The 21,777-nt window shown below is 34.1% G+C and overlaps 1 pseudogene; it reads right to left on the bottom strand.

The window, feature by feature from the left end:
* Positions 1-8,484: 8,484 nt before the first annotated feature.
* On the bottom strand, positions 8,485-10,357 carry LOC142636973 (uncharacterized; annotated as a pseudogene).
* Between the last annotated feature and the right edge of the window lie 11,420 nt (positions 10,358-21,777).

Below are 21,777 nucleotides of genomic sequence, written 5' to 3'. Positions count from 1 at the left end.
AAAGTATTCTATGAACTACAACTTTTTGCACAAAAAAAGCCCAAAAAAAAGTTCTGGGACTCGGATGATCTATGGTACACGACCACCACTTGGAGCATCAAAGAATAAACGCTTCAATAGTATACAACAGAGAGGAATCTTTCATCATATTCATATTCTAACTCAAATTTGATTTGTCCACCCTTTGGGGCATCTCTTTTTTTTATTTTTCAAAAAGGAGTAAAGTTAGTGACAATTTTGTTCACAGTTGCCAATATGGCAAGTTGTGATTAGAGTAACATCAATGCTACTTTTATCACACACTAATCAACTACGACTATCTGGGATTCATTTAAATAGCAGTTCTAGCATCTAATGGTATGTTAAATAAAAGCTTATCACTTACAAGCTGTGGCATTGTTTTGGTCTGCAGGTGCTGGACTTTTGAAGCTTCACAATGATGTACAGACGTGTGGATATCAGGATGTCCAGGTGATGTGGGAAATGCTGAGAAGGTCAGAATCAGAACTGATAAGTCACCCTCCAAAGCGCAAGCAAAGGCCCTTCTGGAGGTTTTTTCTGTGGTCTAACCATAGTGCAGCCTCATCCTTCTCTGCAAATCATGCTTAAGACAACAACATCACTCAAAGTTTCATCCTAGAATAATAGTAATAATTATAATTACAATAATACGTTGCTAATGTCCTGCGACATAACATGGCATCCTCTTTTTACAACCAAATTGCCGACAACGCAGTGGAATGGTACATAGTTATTGCAAGTGTCCCCAGATCAGTGTAATATGAAACATGTATCAGGTGCACCTTTATTGAGTGAAAAACAAAAATGCCACCGAATCACAAAGTTGTTTGTAAATATAATAATAATAATTTTTGTAGATATCCACAGTTAACTAATTTGGAAATAGCTTATCAGTGAGCAGTTTTACTCATTAACAGTGTACTTACTGCAAAAGCATGCAATTGATTAGTGGACAATAAAATTATAAAGGGAAAGAATGTGATCATAATTTAATATACATGCAGCAAAGCAATTGAAAAAATTAGTAACCATACTTTGCTAGTTCTACTAAAATTGTTGGCAGAGTGTCAACTGTATGATAAACAGACAATGAAAATAATGATCATTGGCAGTTCAAAAATTGAAAACATTCTGTAAATCTGCTGTTAAATCTGGAGAGCACTGCATATTTTAAAATTTCCAGGAGATAAATCACAAGTTTTGGTATGTGCAATGCTTGAAAGAAATATCATACATAAGACAGCAAGGTTTGCAAGTCCAACGGGATTGTTCCTACGTATCACAATAAATCCAATATAGCTCGTAAGACAATGGGTCCAAATGAACCCAGCAAGACTCCTACAGTCGTGTTCATTTCCTTAATCTTGAAGTCAACAAGAATCCCATCCAACCAAATCCACTTTAGCAGCCTATGAGAGTTTAAAAATTTATATCTCTACTTAGGAAACTCAAGTGCGTTTAAGCATTCTAATTCACTTAATGATAATCCAAAATATAAATTCACTAAAATATTTTTTAAAGATGACCAAGTGCTACAGTCACAATCAAAATTGTACTTCCATTTTCTTCACCTAAAGGGGATACTTTTACCGACTACTCTTGGCTCCCAGCAATTCAATTCACCAGCTTAAGCTTGACTTCTTAGAGACCTTAACAAGGATATAAGCATTGAATATAAAGAAGTCTATGGATTTTCATACATGTGATAATTCAGTCAAATAAGGGTGAGGGATAGATAGACATAGAAATCAATTGCATAATAAACTAATATTTTATTTTGGATTATTAAAAATTCAACAAAAGACAATCCCAAATCAGCCGGCTATGCTGAGTTAATAAATATCTTACACTAGTTCATTATGAAGAAATTTTCAAAGCTTTGATAAGGGCACATCCACAGGAAACATACATGGAAATTTCCCATTTCATAATTCTAAATTCATTTTCTATCTAACTTTTGACTAAGAAACAAAACCATCCAAATCATGGCATCCCCTATCTATTTTAACTAGTTCATAGATAAATGTTTCGATTTATCTCATCAAGAAAAAAGGGAAGTGAATTTAAAATACCAAAAAAAAAAAAAACTAAAATAGTGGTCATCACCCCAGCAGAAATGTTAGGTGATTATCATGTGCTAACAAAACACCTGTAAGTCTCCCAACAACTCCCAAGTTTTACATTTGTCATCATAATTTCATAGCATATAGATCAGTCTAACATCAACATAAATGTTGATGAAAGAGACAGTTACCATCTAACAAAACAAAGATCATTACAATTTGTTTTTACAGTGATTGAGATGTCAATGTTTGGGCCCCCAAGCCAATGCACCACTTCAATAATGAGAAAAGAATCATACACGTGCAACTTGAATCACTTCGGTCCATACAAGGGACATTTTTTTTCAAACTTTAATGTGGGCAAGCTAAAGAAACTACTTAATAAAGCATTTAGATTTTAAACCTCAGAACTAGATAATCCCATTATTACTTAAGAATAAAAAAATAGCTGAACCATGACCAATGCAAAAGGTAATTTCAGTAAATAGTTTTCCCAGCATAATCCATTGGAAGATCAGTATGTATCTACACAGCATATCTGCATGGAGCCAAAACTTTAGGAGAACAGTATCTAAGATAAGACTCTGTGGGAACTGTGTATTCCATTGCAAGCTTGTACTCTATAGAGAAAATGGATTTAAATATGAAGGAAAAATATTAATACTTCAAGAGAAGGTCAAGGCTGCAAAGAATCAGAATCAGAAAATTCAAAAGGCAAGGGATGTACAGACAAATTAAAAGATAGGAATTATGTAAATAGCACTCATTATAAATAAATGTTTATAGTGGTGACAGTAACACTTTAAACTGCCTATGCAGTAATTTTTTGTACTTGAACCAGTATGGCAATTTGTAAAACTTGGGTGTTTGTTAATGAACCAAATATGAAATCATTGTCTTCACATGAGTCCTCAAATTGAAGAAATCAATAAAAAAAAAATCAAAATCTTATGACCAAGATTGAATAGTACAAAAATGTAATCTTTCTTTGCATAGATGGGAGCCCGTAATGAAGGTTGTGAGAGATCTTGCAAAAAAGCGGGGCTTCTTATGCCTCAAACAAGAAACAATCATACATTTTAAAACCAAGAAGTAACTTATCCTTACAGGAGAAACTTCAAAAGAAGTTATAATTTAAGTGCACAGTTGTTTAGAAGAAACTATTTATAATGAAATGCCACTCAATTCAACATTTGGAAGTAAACACATAAAGAAGAATCTTGTGAGAAAGTATTGCTAATATCAAGAATCCAATAAAGTTTAATACATACACAAGAGCTTTTACATCATGCAGTTTTACCTACCTATTGAGCAAGACATATTACATATTAATCTTGCAAAACTGATCTAAAATTCTATTCCCAATGACTGTAAATTACAAACAAAAAAAAATGCTAAAGATAGGTAGAAAGAACAAAACTAAGCTAAACAAGGCAATCAAACATAAGATTTCTGGTGTTGAAATGGGAAATTTCCATGGGAAACATACATGGAAATTTCCCATTTCATAATTCTAAATTCATTTTCTTTCAGACTTTTGACTAAGAAGCAAAACCATCCAAATTATGGCATCCCCTGTCTATTTTAACTAGTTCTTAAATAAATGTTTCGATTTACCTCATCAAGAAAAAAGGGGAGTGAATTTAAAATACCAAAAAATAGTGGTCATCACCCCAGCAGAAATGTTAGGTGATTATCATGTGCTAACAAAACACCTGTAAAACTCTGCCAACAACTCTCAAGTTTTACATTTGCCGTCATAATTTCATAGCATATAGATCAGTCTAACATCAAAATATATGTTGATGAAAGTGATAGTTACTGCCATTTAACAACACAAAGATCATTACAATTTGTTTTTATAGTGATTGAGATGTCAATGTTTGGGCCCCCAAGCCAATGCACCACTTCAATAATGAGAAGAGAATCATAATCACTTCGGTCCATACATACAAGGGACTTATATTTTTTCAAAATTTAATGTGTGCATGCCAAAGTAACTACTTACTAAAGCATTTAGATTTTAAAACTCAGACCAAGATAATCCCATTATTACTTAAGAATAACAAAATAACTGAACCATGACCAATGCTAAAGGTAATTTCGGTAAATAGTTTTCCCAGCATAATCCATTGGAGGAGTATGTTCACCAGCAGTATCTACACAGCATATCTGCATGGAGCCAAAACTTTAGGAGAACAGTATCTAAGATAAGACTTTGGGAACTGTGTATTCCATAGCAAGCTTATAGACTATAGAGAAAATGGATTTAAATATGAAGGAAAAATATTAATACTTCAAGAGAAGGTCAAGGCTGCAAAGAATCACGATCAGAAAATTCAAAAGGCAAGGGACGTACAGACAAATTAAAAGATAGGAATTATGTCAATAGCACTCATTGTAAATAAATGTTTATAGTGGTGACAGTAACACTTTATACTGCCTATGCAGTAATTTTTTGTACATGAACTAGTATAGCAGTTTGTAAAACTTAGGTGTTTGTTAATGCACCAAATATGAAATCTTTGACTTCACAAGTCCTCAAATTGAAGAAATCAATCAAATGAAATGAAAATCTTATTACCAAGACTGAATAGTACAAAAATGTAATCTTTCTTTACATAGATGGGAGCCTGTAATGAATGGTGTGAGAGATCTTGCACAAAGCGGGGCTTCTTATGCTTCAAACAAGAAACAATCATACATTTTAAAACCAAGAAGTAACTTATCATTACAGGAGAAACTTCAAAAGAAGTCATAATTTAAGTGCACAGTTGTTTAGAAGAAACTACTTAAATGAAATGCCACTCAATTCAACATTTGGAAGTAAACACTTAAAGAAGAATCTTGTGAGAAAGCATTGTTAATATCAAGAATTCAACAAAGTTTAAGTTTTAAAATACATAAGATAGGTAGAAAGAACAAAACTAAGCTAAGTTACTACAAGGCAATCAAACACAAGATTCTTCATTCAACACCATTCAGGCTGGTTGCTAATAGAAGGGGTTGTTGGGATCGAGAACGAGGCTTAAGCAGAAATATCCTGATTTGGGTGAACTTGTATGGAGCATTATATTATCATGAGAATTACTGCATCATCAGTACCGAAGCAAAGCTGTCAAGCGTCTATGACCATTCAAACCAGTCAGTAATTAAATCAATCACATATTAGAGACCAAGAGTTGCTCCAGAAATGTTATTGATCAAATACATGTATACATATTTTCTTCAGCAGAAATGCCCAGTCTTCCCCAAGCTGCTGTGGGTTAAGCTCCATTGCCACCTTGAAATCTAACAATGAAATTGGGAATTGCTTCCCATCAAACTGGTGCTTGTAACTATTATTCTTCGACAAGTCATGTCCACATCTTGCCCCTACCAATTCAACGCAGGACTTGATCAACTTTTTCAAGTAAGCATCCAACCCATTAATCAACAAATTGGCACATTCCATTGACACCCCCTCAAGGCCCTGTGCTGCAGCAATGAGCTGCATCCGTTCCCTTCGCACATCAGTATCAAGCAATCCACCACTATCATATGAGCCAGTACAATCAGTCCTTGCTAAAGGAAAAGCCCTGCAGGCCCCACCCACACTAACAAAGCTAAAAGGTATCCCAAGTGGAGCCTGGAGTGTACTTCTACCAAGTACTTCTTTTCCATCTTCAACAACTAATACTTCTTTCTCATCTTTAATGTGTACAGAAACTAAACTACCTGTTGATCCCTTTATTTCTGTTAATTTAGCAGGGTTGGAAAGCAAAACTCACCTTCACACTCTGCATTTTCTGTGAGTCTTTGATGATGCTGCACCAGCTTCCGTATATCACAATCCCCATTTTCTAATAATACGTTATCACAGGTAACCGAAAATTGGTGGGAAGCAAAACCCACCTTCCTGACTGGCCTAACAAGAATTTCCGACTGTGCCTTTAGAGGTGAGGATGAAAAAACAGCCATATTCAGTGAAGGACAGAGCCTGCTCTGCCAATACCCATCACTCGTACCTGTTTGAACTTCCTTCTTAGGCATTGGTGGTGGTGGAACTTTTGCATAATAAGCATTTTTCAAAATCAAACATATAAACTCCATCTTGCTTAGCTTCAAGCTCAACAATCTGCTCAAATAATAAAAATATTTCTTCAACCTTCCTCACCCAAGTCTCCTAACTGACTGAACTTTTAAATCCGCCTGATTGATCTGTGATTTGAACTGATTTCTAATGTGATGGCAGTTGCATTTCTCATCAAATAGAATCCATACACAGTGACCTCTAAAACTCCAAAATTCCAAACCCACCAACTTCCACTTCCTTTGAACCCTAAAAACGTTAGCTAAATTTGGGGTTTTCACTTTTTACTCCATATCCAAAAACCCATTTACCCAAATGCCTAAAAGACGCATATCATCGACTTGAACAAAACCCATCAAAGCAAATTCACAATACAAATACATCTTATCTCAAAGATTTGAACTTTCCCTCCAAAATTATCAATTTTCACAAAAAAGATCATTTTTTTATATTCCCCAATTCAACAAAGAGAAACCAAAGTGTCCCTAGCCATAATAATTACAGTTTGAAGCTACAAAATTCACACAAATAAGTTGATGAAGAAGAAACGTCAATGCAAGCAAAGCAAAACACTGACTCTTATATTGAAATTGGAGAAGCTAAAACTAGAAAAATTTACAGGGATTTCTGGAAATGTAGTTCAAACTTGGCAGAGAATATGAAGGAATACAGATGGGGTGAATTGGAATTCTGACCTGTATGGAGAGTGAGAAAACAAAACTTTTCTCAGAGAAATAGGAATTGGCAGTGCTGACCAGTAACAATGAGCATTTAGCTTCTTCCTTCTCTTCTTGCATTTTACCATCTCTTTCTTCTTCGCTCTCTGTGACTGTGTCTGTGTGTCGTTTATGTAACCGTTTCAACAAAATATTTTCGTTTAACTATTTAGTGTAATTTTGAATTTTTTTTTTTTTTGGAGGGAATTTAAAACAATTCTTCCCGCATGCTCACCATTTTTGTCATAATTTATTAAAGTGGTCGAATTATTCGAATTTGGTTTAATTTAAATTTTGTTGAGTTTTTAAGAAGAGAATGTGTCAGGGTGGAACTTTTATTCCGTAATTTTGTCACAAACTCTTAAAGGGTGGAAAGTTAATCGTAGATAAAAAGTAGTAAATTTATATAAAAGTGATTGTAAATCATTCATAATTAACCACTTATCAAATTATGACAAAAGTTGTAATTTTAAAAAAATTATTATAAGAATGACCAAAATACAATGTAAAGGATTAAGATAAAATATAAGTTGTAACTTCTAAGTAATGTCGGGCTTGTTTTCTAACTTTTGGTAAAAAAGTTTGGAAATATAGATTAGAATGGTGTGAGATATGTTAGTATTTTCCCCCCTTTTTTTCATAATTTCAATTAAATATTACAAAATATAAAGTTGGATCCATCTTTGCCTCTTTCTATAACAGTAGCACGACTTATTTCCATTATAGATTATACTATCTCCATTGACTTGGTAGGATACCCATGTCTCCATTCTATGGCACATAATCCCCGATCATGGGTTCTCCCCTTAAGTATTGTTTAGCCATAATGAAACAAAAAGATATGCATGACCATTATTGGTAGCATTAAGAAGTCAGTTATCAAATATTTGTTGCCTCTACATATCAGACTTTTCTTGTTTTCCCATACAGAGGGCTGGATTTCTGACGAAATCAATGTGAGTATGGTGGCTGCTAGTTGCTACAAAGCAAACACAAGAGCTCAAAGATGGAGACAATGTTTGGTTCCAATTATAAAAACCGGACTATTAGAAAAACTACAAAAAATGAGATGTTCGAACTTTGAAGTATAAAAGTCCCAATTGCATGTTGGAACATAAAGTGATCAATAGTTTAAATAATGCTTTAGAAAAAAAAAATTTGCTTAATTTACTAAAAACATGTCCAAAAATAAATTTTCAATTGATAGAAAATTAGAGACTCAAGCAAGGTCGTATATAGGAAACAATCGAATACCAGTGAAACACTGGACCTTGCTATAATATTCAACAGGTAGAATAGAAATTGACCAGGCTTTGTATAACTCATTGGTAGTATATAATGCTTAGATTCAGAGGGTTGCAAGCCAATAAAGCAATAGAATGTGTAAATCAAAATAAGCGCAAAGAAGACAAGGCCGCAAGAATTTTAACCAAATGATCAGAATCACAACATGCAGCATACTGACCACCCAATTAAGCAATTATACAACAAAAACTTCAATGATTTATAAACCCAAAAATAAATAAATAAACAAAACTGGAATTGGAAAATTTTAAAGCAAGTTCAAAACATAAAAAAGCTTCAAAATCACAGAAGCTACTACTCAATTGTGATACATCTATATTGGCCATGTGATAAATTATTCAACAGCAACCGGCATATTTAATAGAGCCAAGAGCAACCCAGATATTATACAAAATCATCAACAAAAATGCTTGAACCATTGTGCTTAAAATACGGAGGAAGTAGGGTGGTGGTGAACTTGTGAAGGGACTATGAGAGAGTAAGACAATGGATCAAAAGATTCTGATCATCACTCCTTCATATCATCATCTCCATCTTCTGCTTCTGCTTCGCTTAGATCAAGATCAGCAAGCAACTCATCCAACGGAATAGAAGGTATGTCATCTCCATCAGCCACAGATGTCATCTCTGATGGCTGGTAGTCTTTATTACAGTACAATGATATATTGAACCTCAATTCAGGGTTCTCCTCCAGATCTTTCAAGAACTGTTCACACTCCAAGTTAATCTTTTCTTGATCAGTTCTATTCTTATCATCAACTTCCATGTCAAGGTATTTAAGCTTCCAGGCACGAGGCTTCCCACGCTTCTTCTAATGCTTCTCTTCATAGCTTTTCCTAATAAGAATCACTTCGGGGATGACCAGACCTTTGTGCTTCTCTATCTCAATATCATTACTGTTGGCCCCATATAAGTCATAACCAAGGGCATAATCTTCGGGGTTCAAAAGATGGCCTAGATGTGTTCTTATGTTGAAAATTGTATCATGTCTTCCAAAATCTGATACTCGGGCCACTTGTGCATCAGCTAAAACACACTTGGAGCCACCAACATTAACTTCAGAAGAAATTATCTCCACATCTAACATAATATACTCCACCCGCTGCCTGCTTGTGAGTAGAGACTTAAACAGTAACCTCCAATACCGATCAGCATCCAAGTAAGAAACCCTTAAGGTCAACGGGTCAAGCAAAGCAACGTTGTTGGTCACTTTGGTGCAGATCACCAATGGGCCAAGGTTTCCCAAACTAGCGGCAACTTTGAGAGGCAAACAGATCAAATCCTCACGACATATAGGGCAGATTTCAACTGAGAAAGTATACTTGTAATTATAGTTATTACTCTTTATATCATGGGAAACAAGCTGTTTGTCATTGCGACTCTTCATTGGAGCAACCATACCAATGAATTCCACAAATTTCACACCATGGCTCCGGTTAGAGAAAAAGAAGTCGATACCTTGTTCCATCTGTTTAATCTTTATCTAGCATCGTGCTTCAGAATTAGCTGCTCCAAATAAAAGAAAGTACGCCTGTGAGAAACATGCTGGCGCAGTTGCACTGCCGCAACCCACTGGTCAGGATTGGCCTGAACTCTTGAACAAGAGTCACACGTGCTCTTGCTGAACATATTTAACCGCATACGATTGTTCAAGTATTGCTCCATTAAGAACCTCTTTCTGAACTTTCAATTTGACCTTGATCCTCTTTGAATGAGGTTCGGTCCAAATGAATCCCGCATGTAACCAATCTTACCTTGTTCAAATTCTTCAGCCTCTTCACACAGAATGTCAACAGCTCTTTTGGTTCCAATTGAGCTTTGATCCAAGTTCTTGGTGGCTGCAAGGAGCTGTTGCACTCAAAGCAATGCATTATGATCACATGCTTCTATAGACCTTCTGTGATGTCAACTTCAGAGCGCAAAAACTTTACGCACATATTGGCAGCATTCGGTGCCATTGGAATACCACATTTGCAACATAAAACAGTGCCAACAGTTTGGGGAACCACAAACATACCTGCTTCCTCTGCCATGGCTGGTGGTTGTAACGATAAAATTTTATAAAAAGTAAGTACTTTACAATTAAGGACAAAAACAAGAAAATAAATACATATATAAATCTGTATAGATCAAGTATGGCTTCGCAATTTAATCATGTATGCTTATAATAAGACAATATTAAAATCACATAACAAAAATCAACTGTAAAAGAAACAATTGTATCTCCTGCACAGCTAATTTATACAGAAATATTCTATATCACAGATTACAATTTCTTTTAGTTCTTTATGCACAAAAAAATTATAAAAATACAAAAGCACTCCATTGACGATAGAAAGAAAATTAATTCTGGACTTTGCAAGTGAAACTAACCCTTATAAATGGGTTGGAATATTTGCTAGATCTTCATGGCCATAATGTTGCCAAATTCTAAGTTTGTTCTTCTAGTCTACATACTTATTTTATTGGGAAAAAAAGGTCTAAAACTCAAAGGGATCCATGGAGGAGAACAATTAACAAATTCTAGTAAATTTAAGAATAAAAGAGTTGATATCAAGCTGAATCAAAATTCAGCAAAACAATAAATTAGACGCATTCAGAGAGACATCAAGTTATAAGCTAAAACAAATTCATCAAATGGTTCCAAACGATTGGAAAACCATTATGCAAAAACGAAAGAATTCATACTAGTTTTATAACAACAAGAAATAGACCAAAACTATTGCCCTCATCCCCACCACCAATCTGGAGAAACAAAAATCAAATAATCAAAAAACAAAGTAAGAGAAAAAAAAAAAAATCAAACATTTCGACGTAGCCAGCGGTGAGTTTTTCTCTCTCTCTCTCTCTCTCGGTTTGGGGCTGCTGAATGAATTTTTGGTTTTTGTTTTTTTGGGTTTCAGTTAATGGGTTTGGGTCTCTGGGCTAACTTAGTAAAATAAAGACACCGGGCTGAGCTCAAAATTAAAGGCCCAATAGCAAATAATTAAAAATAAAAGTCACAAATTCGAATTGTTTAGGATCCATGTGAAATAACGGTCCTATGCAAACCCAAACAAAGAGGCAGAATCTAAACTTTTTTTTTTTTTTTTTTTGAGACTAAAATTTATTTTATTTTCAGAGAGTTTTAATCTATGGTCTTTTTAGCTAATTCTATCAAACCATTATCTTGGGCATATGTCATAAATCTTTCAATTGACTTTATTCTTCTATCAATATCTTCATTTAAGCAATTACTCTTTTTTGGAATTATTCTTCTTTTCTTTGTTGACTCGGGTCTGTTTGGATAGAACTTGAAAATTGAAAACTGAAAACACTGTAGCAAAATAATTTTAAAATGTGTGAATAGTACCGCGGGACTCATTTTTAATGAAAAAGTTGCTGAAAAATGAAATTTGTGGGTGCACTGTTCACGGGAGACTTGGTCAACAACTGCGACTGGGAAAAAAAAAAAAAGCTAAAAACTCGAAATTGGCAAACGCAAAACGTAAACGCCGAATCCAAACCCATCCTAAGTTTACCAAACTATCATTTTCTTTCTCTTTCCTTATCATGTCTCTTTCTTTTTCTATGTCTTTTTATATGTCCAACTTCTTACATATAGTTTGTATTGAACTAGTTTCTTTATTATTTTGTCTTTCCATTCTTTCCATCCGTCTACCCTTAATGATAGTTCTTTTATCATCAAATGAAGACAATAATTGATTTTTGATGTAAGCGGGAATTGAATCCTAAATTTCTTATACAACTATCAAAAATTTTACCAGTTAAGCAAACTAGAACCCACGTAAATCAAAATCAAAATGTAATGCAAATAAAATTGATATCGATTTCCATGTAAAAAAAAAAACAAATAATTTCTTCCACCAAAGAAATGCTTTACATTGTTTGTGACTATAAAACTTACCGTCGGTGTTACGACGGATTGGCAAGGGGTCAGGTGTTGCAACAGCAGCTGAAAGGCTAGAGAGAGTCGAGTGTTCTTATGACTTATGAGTTAGGTTATGTGACAACTGAAAACAACCGTTTATAATTTTGTAACCCCTAAAGTAAAATGACGTCATTTTACTTCTTTTTTTAAAAAAAAAAAAAAAAAATAGAACTGTGAAACATGCCGTTTCACTAAGTCTTATAGGGACCATAGCATCCTCGTTTTATAGGAACTGGATTCACATGAGACATCTCTTTTTTCCCTACTTCTATTTTTTTTTTTTTCCTACATCTAATTATATGGCTAATGCGGGGTTGTTTTTGCTTATATTATATATATATATATATATATTTATATATTCTTGGTTCATCAAGATTTTGACTAATGTTGTTCTATCCATAAACTTTTAATCTACTTCCAATGAAGAAGGAGAGTTTAAAGGAGGTTCACTGTAAAAATTAGTCCAGATTATGTAGCTAGGAAGGATATATAGTTAGCATCATAAGTGCAATACTGGGTAGTAGCCGAACACGTGCTGAGCATAATGAGTACAATGAATTAGCATTTCACTTGTTAGAATTCATGGTCATGCCTGTCAACTTTACAGAGGTCTGGAAGCTAAGTGTAAAAGTTTTCAGTAGGGGGTATCCATGGACTGTGGCCGAAAGCACAAAACTTTTATGAACAAGTGGAAGCTGCTATTTTCATCTGACATTGTGAAAGAAATTGCATACGATGCTCTGCCAACCCCACTTTTGTGATACTGATTCCCATCTCTACAGCTGCTTTTTTATCAAAAAAAGATATTCCATTCAGGCTCTCTCTATGTAGGTAAACAAATTAATGGTCATTTGTGATAGAGAATTTCAATTCAGAGATCGGAATAGAATCTCTCGTCAATAAGTGGGTAGTGCTGGATTGTGCAGCCTTTACTTTTTCCCTGCAGAATTCATTTTCTTCCCCTTTTTTCGTAGCAATAGAACACTTTCTAATTCAGAAAATAACATTTCAATTTTAGTTGCAAAGAGAGACCATATAACTGAGCTTGAAGTAAAAGTTGGAACACAATGACTAACACTATATACAAGATGAATGAGCCCGATTTCATTGACAATCCTCCAAATCTATTCGCTGATAGTTCTAGTATTGCTGACGATGGTGAAGGTCTCTATCCCTGTCCGGTTTTCAACTCCAATTTTTCTTTTGAAGAGGGAATATTTCATGGCTTCATCTCTTCACTGTGTGGGACAGAAGAGGATGATTTCACAAGTAGACGCTGGAATGAGAATGGACTAATAGAGGATTATTATGAGGAAGAACAGACGGATTATGGTGACCATTGGAACTGGTCAAGTTGTTTCAGTGATTGGCAGCACGAGAATTTCTACTCCCTTGAAGATGGTACTCATGACATTGGATGTGGCAGCATTTTGGGGAAGATGGAAGACTACTCTCTTGGTGAAGAACAACATGACAATTATTTCAGCTATCATGAAGACACAGATAACCAGTTTGTTATTGATTATAATCCTTGGTATGCATGTAGAGGAGAGGAAGATTCCCATGATTATGGTAGGCAACAGCCCATAACAGCATATGACTACAATCTGGATGACATGGGACTTTGTGAAGGCATTTTTGGCTATTGGCCTTGCCTGTTTAGGCAAAAACCAAGAATTAGCAGGTCAGTAGAACACTACTGAGCAGAGATAATGCAAATCCGTAGAGTTGAGAGTTTGCTCATAACTTACGCTGTGCATGGTTTCCTTGATTTATATGGCTTTGTCCTATATATAAATTAATAATGTATTTTTTCAGAACTAGCTCCTACCTAGCAATAGCAATATGTCACTAATAGCAAGTCTGGAGTGATTAAAATTTATTAAGTATTGAGTCTGTCACACAGGTTATGATTTGATGTACAATAAAAATGAATTAACTGTAATTTCATATGAAATTGAGGTTACACAAATCATAGCTTAACATTTGCACAAAGTGTGAAACTTGTTACGTTTGTAATCTTGTTGATTCATAATAGTAAAACTTAAGGTTGTATCATTTTTTTTTTCTCCCCATTGTTGTGGTTAACTACAATTCAAAATAAGTGCATTTTGATGAAACTCGGTATAAATTCATTATTAAAATTAATTATGAGCTGGGAAGCCATTTTGCTTCCATGTGAAATTGGAATTTAAATTGTGAAATCGAGTAAACATCTATGTAGTTATGTACTAAATATCTAGTAATCAATTTCCAATTTGATTAGGACATTTTCTTGGCTAGCACCGATACATCATCTGCAGCCATGCAATGGGCCATGGGAGAACTAATCAACAAACCACAGGCACTGAACAAACTTAGGGAGGAGATCAATTCAATGGTCGGACCCAACAGGCTAGTGAAAGAATCAGACATACCAGACCTCCCTTATTTACCTGCAATCATTAGGGAAACCTTAAGGCTTCACCCTTCAGGACCTTTTATCATTAGGGAATGTGCGGAAGATTGCAAGGTGAATGGTTCATTTGTTAAGGGTAAATCTCGTGTGCTAATCAACGTCTATGCCATGATGCGAGACCCAGAGCTTTGGACTAACCTAGATGAGTTCATACCAGAGAGGTTCTTGGAAAGCTCAGATGAGAAAATTAGTGAGCATCAGATGGAATTTAAGGGCCAGAATTTTCGTTACATTCCATTTGGTAGCGGAAGGAGAGGATGCCCTGGTGCATCACTTGCTATGTTGGTGATGCATACAACAATTGCAGCCTTGGTCCAATGTTTTGATTGGACAGTGAAGGGCGGAGAGAATGTTGATTTAAGCGTAGGGTCTGGGTTTGGTGCTGAAATGGAAAAATCACTTGTTTGTTACCCCATCACACGCCTTACTTAATCCTATCTAATGGTTATTGGTGTTGGATTAATGGGACTCGTGTGTTTAAGGATAATAATATCAATAATGTTCTAGGTAATGCGTGGATGCTTTGCAATTTCATGTAAAATAACTTTCATGTTTTGTAATAATTTTGTGTAATACTTATTTTGTTGTATAATATTTATGTTTTTCAATAATATTTCTAATGCTTTGAAGCTCAATCTTTGTAATTTATATTTTATAATTTTATTTTCCTCCTAAAATTGTTTTTCTAATATTAAGTGCACTAAGCTACTAACTAATCCTTAAATCGCCCCCAATCATTATTTTACCCATTTTTTTGGCTACAAACTTACAATGGTTTACATCTTGGCTATGCTTGTTTTGATGTTAAAATATTCTAAAAAATGAGTATTTTTCAAAAAGTATTTCATATAAAATTATCTCATTTTCCTATATATGTTTGGTAGCAACCCTAAATTACTTGGAAAACAATCTCCTAACTTTTGTTATTTAACTTGTTGTGAGATAGAATTTCTTTCCAAAAAAATTAGTGGAAGCAAACTTCAAAAAAATTTAGTCATACTCATTTTTGTTAACCAAAGATAGTTTTCTTTTGTCTTATTTTTTATGATACAACCAAATACTGCAAAATGTGAAAGACTATCTTTGCAGAAGGTTTTCTATCAAAACAAGTGGGCTAAATAGGAATGAATACTTTAAGAATATAATATATCATAATTAATTTCACTCATCAAATAGGTATATACCAAATTTTTTGATCGAGTAAATCTTAATTTTTTTTCTCCTTTCATAGATTTTTTTTTTGGGTCACTTATAATACAAGAGAATATCAAAATATATTGGCTATAGTACAACTAAAACACTAGAAAAAGACCAAATCCAAATTATCTCTTCCACGCAACAATATTTTTTATATTCATAGATGCTTGCTGATTAAGAAAAAAGGAAAAAACAAACAAAAAGAATTAGAAAAAATAATAATTACAAAATCCAATTAAAAGAATATATGCCTAATCAAAAATTTTCTTCTTTCATTCCATCACAAGAAATGAAAAACAGGGGAATAAACGGGTCAAAAAAAGAAGGAAGCAAAAGAATTACTAAGGAAACCACCAAAAATAAAAATTAACTATCACCAAAAATAAAAATAAACCTTCACCACATTCACAATACTCTGGAGGAAAAGAAAAATAAAATTAATTTAAAACATAAAAATTACATTTAATTAAATAAAAGCTACCCATAACATGAACGAAGAACATGGAGGATGGTTCCTCATAGCTTGAAACCAACAAAATTAACTATCATGTCGCAAAACAAATTTTATGGTTGAAGAATATAAACCGATCCTCAACATAAAATCTTCAAGTCCAACTCTTATTAAACCAAATAAAACACTCAATCTTTTAGTACATATTTTTTCTAAAAAGTAGAGAGAGAGAGAGAGATGGTAATTTTGTCCCTCTCCACTTCGCCCCTTGTGGGTTTTTCCCGCCCAACATAGGTGGTGGGGCAAGGATAGGGTGAGATTTTAGCCCGTCAAGAATGGAGTGGGGATGAGTTTAGACATTTTAGCTCCGTCCCACCCCATCATTGCGTTGATAAGGGCTATAATTTTAATTTTTTCATACGCTAAATCTCATTATTTAAACAAACAAATCAATATTAGCTTATTTAAATGCATGGATATTAAGATTTTTGTTTTTGTTGTAATATTTTCTTGTTAAAAATTTGGATAATATTATTTAGTTCTTGCTAAAAATTAATTTGATGAGATATATTTAGTTGTAATTTCAAGTATATTTATATTAATGAAGCATGTTTTATTAAAAATTGTAATAAGTATGGGCAAATTAACATGAAGTAGAATTTTATGGGACAAGGCGAGGATTGGGCAAGACAAAATCATGCAGGACGGGGGTGAAAATCTCATCCTTCAGCCCCGCCCATCCCCATTATCTTCCCTACTCACGAGGATACCAACTAATCTAGCAAGAAAGATGCTGAATTATATAAGGATGCTACCTAATTTGATGAAGATGATGATGGATATAGATTGTGACTAGTATCAAACAGTATTAATTTTCACATTAGGCACTATAATAACATCTGACTTAAATAATTTAACGAAAGATGCAAGATACATCATGGTGTTTATAACTTATATTTAAAAATAACGCGTAAAAAGAATTTATATAATAAAATTCATCTAGGAATTAAAAAAGACAAACACAAAATGATAATAAAAAATTTCTCTATATAATAGTAAAAATTATTTCAAAACAATATATTTTTACTTATAATATTTACAAGCTTATAAACTTAAAATAATAAAATAAATAAATGAAAAAACCATGCGAAACAATTTGCATTTCTTTTTACTAACCAGTGAATGCCTTTCCTTTATGGAAACGAGAAAGTGAATGTAACATGCAAAACGCGTTTGATTGACTTGGAGATGTACAAATTAGTAAACTAACAATGCATGATAAGTTTCAAAATTTTAAAGAAAAAACAATTCTACAATAATAAAAAAATTTGTTGTGATAAATATAATTATAAAAGCATTACAATTTATTAAATTGGTCCCAATTGCAAATTAATAATAATAATAATACCCTCAATTAAAATTATCACACGTGAGGGACTAGTTATAATAATTTTCTTCTTATTTTTTTTAGAATGAGAGTTATAATAAAAACTAATCCTTTAGCCAATGGGCTTTCAGAAAGCAAAAACAAAAAATACTTAGCAATTGCACTGACGCATTCGCACCAAGCCCTATATTTATAGCCTTAGATCGAAGTTATAAGAAGTTCAACTACCAGACCTAATTCAAGAGAAAAGTAATCCTTCAATCGGTACAGAGCATGAGACCATTATCACTAGTGCTAGTGAAATGTTGTACTACTTCCTATTTTTCATTTGGTTCATAATTGCTTTCTTTGTACAATCCTTCATAAAATCATGCTTCCATTCTTGGCCAGCAATCCAAAACCCTCTTGAGTCCACCAGCCCTACCCATCATTGGCCACCTCCATCTAATCGGCTTAGTCTTACCCAAATCCTTCTAGCTCATCACTATGGCCCCTCATGCAGCTCCGTATGGGGGCTGCAACATGTGTTGTGGTGTTACACCCCAAATCTAAAAGGTTCAAAGCATGAGAAACCAAACCTTTAAGAGGAGCTATAGGGGTTTTTTCTTTTCTTTTCTTTTCTTTCCGTATGATAAAATAAATAAATATATTGATCTCTCCACAATATAAGTCAGACCTCTATGACACATTTACAAACAGTACAAATAAGAAATCATGTATCTCCAAGTATATATAAAAAATCCAAAGCTCCGAACATGATTCTCTCTAAGATATGTAACCTCGACAAAAAATTTAGGCCTACCACACCCAAGGCTAACAAATTTCAACAGCCCAACCTCCAATAGAATTAGCTATGGCCTCGATAAATTTAGTAAGTTGAGTCACCAACAATTTATAGCATAAATCTCCCACTTAGCAATAGTACTCTAATCACCACCAATAAACTAAGCTTCATGCATGACATATAACTAATTTTATTTGTAAAATTGCTAAAGAGTAGGATGAGCTAAAGTCTAGTACGTAGCATAATTAATGGGGGTGGGAGAAATGCAAGTCTCATGATAATGAGCATTTTTTTTACAAAACACAAAACATGTTACACTTTGGGAATTTTGACTTAACTTGTACAAAATCAATCTTCATGGATAAAATGACAAGAATGATTTAAATAGTATAGCACAAAGCTCTTTCAAAATATCTCGATGTGAAACTATATACTATATATCTTGTGAGCAATAGTAAAACACCGTTCCAAAACCAGAAAATCCAATGATGGCCACATGACAATGTTGTCGCAATGATGGAACTCATTTGTCATCACAAAGACGGAACTCATCGCCGACACACAACCGAAACTAATTTGCCGTCACAAAGACAGAACTTAACGCTGTCAAGAAGAAGGAACTCATATCCCATCACAAAGACAAAACTAATCTACCGTCACAAAGACGGGTGCTAAGATACCAATGTCACACAAACTATAGTATCTAGCTAGGTAATCACCAGGTAATCACACGTCACATCACAGGGGTAAACCATAAAGAGCTCACAAATTACATAAAATCAAAACACCATTCATTTCCAAGTAGTTTCATAAAACCTTTTAATATCCAAAGATATTCACAAGCTTCTCAAAGCCTTCAAACTCATTTCTTGTCAAGAAGATTTTGTATAACTTTCCCAATTATCAAAGCATCTTTAAATTTTGCAAATAATGTAATAAATCCATAAAATCCATTCTCAAGAATTTTAACAAAGACCATAGTCTTTTTTATGCTAATAAATCATGCATTTCCCCATATGCAATACAAAATATGATGCACTTTCAATGCTTCATGCATTTTCCATAAATGATTAACAATAATAGTACACAGTATGTTTTAGGAAAACCATGAATAATGTTCCAAAATGGGTTTAACCATAAAATACTTTACTGCAATAATGATTTGTTTTAAAAATCTCATTAGAGCATCCGTAGCAGACGTTGCAAATGTGTTAAATGCCAAATATTTGGCACATTTGGCACACCAAACACAAAAATTGAGCATTATCAGATGTGTCAAATGTGCCATATTTTTGCAATATTGAACAATAACGTTGCATTTTTGTCACGGTATGGACGGATGTTGCAAAATGGTTTATTATTTTTTTATTCGACTTTTCTCTCTCCTCTCACTTCTTTAATTGATTTTTTTCTCTCCTCACAATCTGTCTCTCACTCTCTCTCTCCCAACCGGTCTCTCTCTCCCTCTTCAGATCAGATTCCCAGCTCCTCCCTCAACCTTAAACGCCTTTCTCACTCTTTACACCTCAAATCAAACCCAAAAATCTTCCCTGTCGATGTCGGTCTCGATCTCTGCCGATCTTGATCTTAATCTCGCCTCTGTCAGCTCCTCCCTGCCGATCTCGATCTCGCCGCCTCACTTTCTAGTCCTCGTCGCCGATTTCACCAGTCCTCGCCACCTCATTCTCTACGGCTTGCCGCCGAGCTCGCCGCCTCATGCTCCAGTGTTCGCCACCGACATCCACAGCCCTCACCGCTGACCTTCAAATCGTTGTTTGAGTTTGGGTCTGTTTGAGTTTAGGCCATCATTGTTTGAGTTTGGGTCTGTTTGAGTTTAGGCCGATCGTTGTTTGAGTTTGAGTTTGTTTGAGTTTTTTTTTTCCTTTTTTTTTGAGGTTTTTGGATTTGGAATTTGCTGGTGTTGTTGGTGTTGTTGCTGTTGATGTTGTTGGTTTGTTGGTGTTGTTGATGTTGGTTTGTTGGTGTTGTTGATCAGCATTGATGTTGTTGCTATTGTTGTTGTTGATGATAATAGGGATGAGAGAATATATTATTTTAATGTGTAGTAAATATTATTTTAATGTATAGAATTGAAAGGTATAACATCTGATAAATGGGCTGTTGTAAAATGATGTGGTCAAATAATAAAGTAGGCTTTTGGTGTGTCAAAATGACATTTTTTTTGCAACATCTGCTACGGATGCTCTTAAGAAGTCACTTACCTCAGCAATCCAATCCAAATTTACGTCAACTGGACACCGCATTCAACCAATCAAGTTATTAGGTCCATCACCAAGTACCTTAGAAACACAAGTATCAAGCCTATTAATAACAAGGCCTACTACAATTTACACTATCATATTTGTCTCCATAAATAGGAAAAGATCCCCTCAAAAATCATACCTAAGTCCTAAAGCCTAACTTTACCATCCTAAGACGAGTACCCCTACCCAAACGGGAACCAAGCAAGCATACAAGAAACTCATAGGGCAATAACACAACCAAAACCTTTTATTTTCCTACCGCAACCCATGTGCATTTACCAACTTGATATAAAGCATGTCAGTACTAAACCATGATAAAATTAGCTAAGGTAAAACACTTGTCAAAGAAAGCACATATGAACTTACAAGCTAAACAACACAACAAAAGCTTGGAGTAAATTCCTTAAATTCTTAGCATTTTAATCATACTTTCATATTAAATTTGCAACTCAGCCCTTTTTATGAAATCCTTTTGGTCCACTTAGTGTTATCCAAAAAGCTTGAAATTAAATAGGGAGAAACCCTTATATGTCTAGTATGTACCACCGCAAATTTAGCTCAAAATAATTTTTTTACAATTTATTAAAAATCATGTAGTGCAACACACTCAAATCTATCAGTTACAGATTTAGAGTCCCACAAGAAAATTACTATAATTTTAATACTATGCCAAAAACTTTAAGACCTAATTAACCTTAAAACTATATGTGTTAACACATATTAACCACTAGCAATATAACCCATAACCTTATATAACAATCATCATAACACAAGCAAGAAATTCAATCCTATAACTCATATAGGCAATTTACCAAACACTTGGCATGTAACAAGCATAATGTTCATATCAATTAAACAAATTCGAAGTCAATACCATCAACTTTCACATATGTCAAAATCTTTCCAAAATGCAAAGAACTCTCTTTCAAAAATCAATCCCCATTCTGTCAACATAAATCAAAAACCCATATGATTTTTCAATAAACCCAACTCACATGGTTGCCAAACAAAACATCCAATTCACCCCATTAAATTAAAAGCCTCCAAATAAAGTGTTAAACGTCCTAAAAACTCAATAAAACAACCCCCAAAAGTCCAAAACAAAACCCACAACATCAAATAGCAATA

This window comes from Castanea sativa, chromosome 5 (assembly GCF_040712315.1).
Source record: "Castanea sativa cultivar Marrone di Chiusa Pesio chromosome 5, ASM4071231v1".
NCBI lineage: Eukaryota > Viridiplantae > Streptophyta > Magnoliopsida > Fagales > Fagaceae > Castanea > Castanea sativa.
Note: the sequence above shows the minus strand (reverse complement) of the source record. Positions and strands in the feature narration are given on the sequence as shown.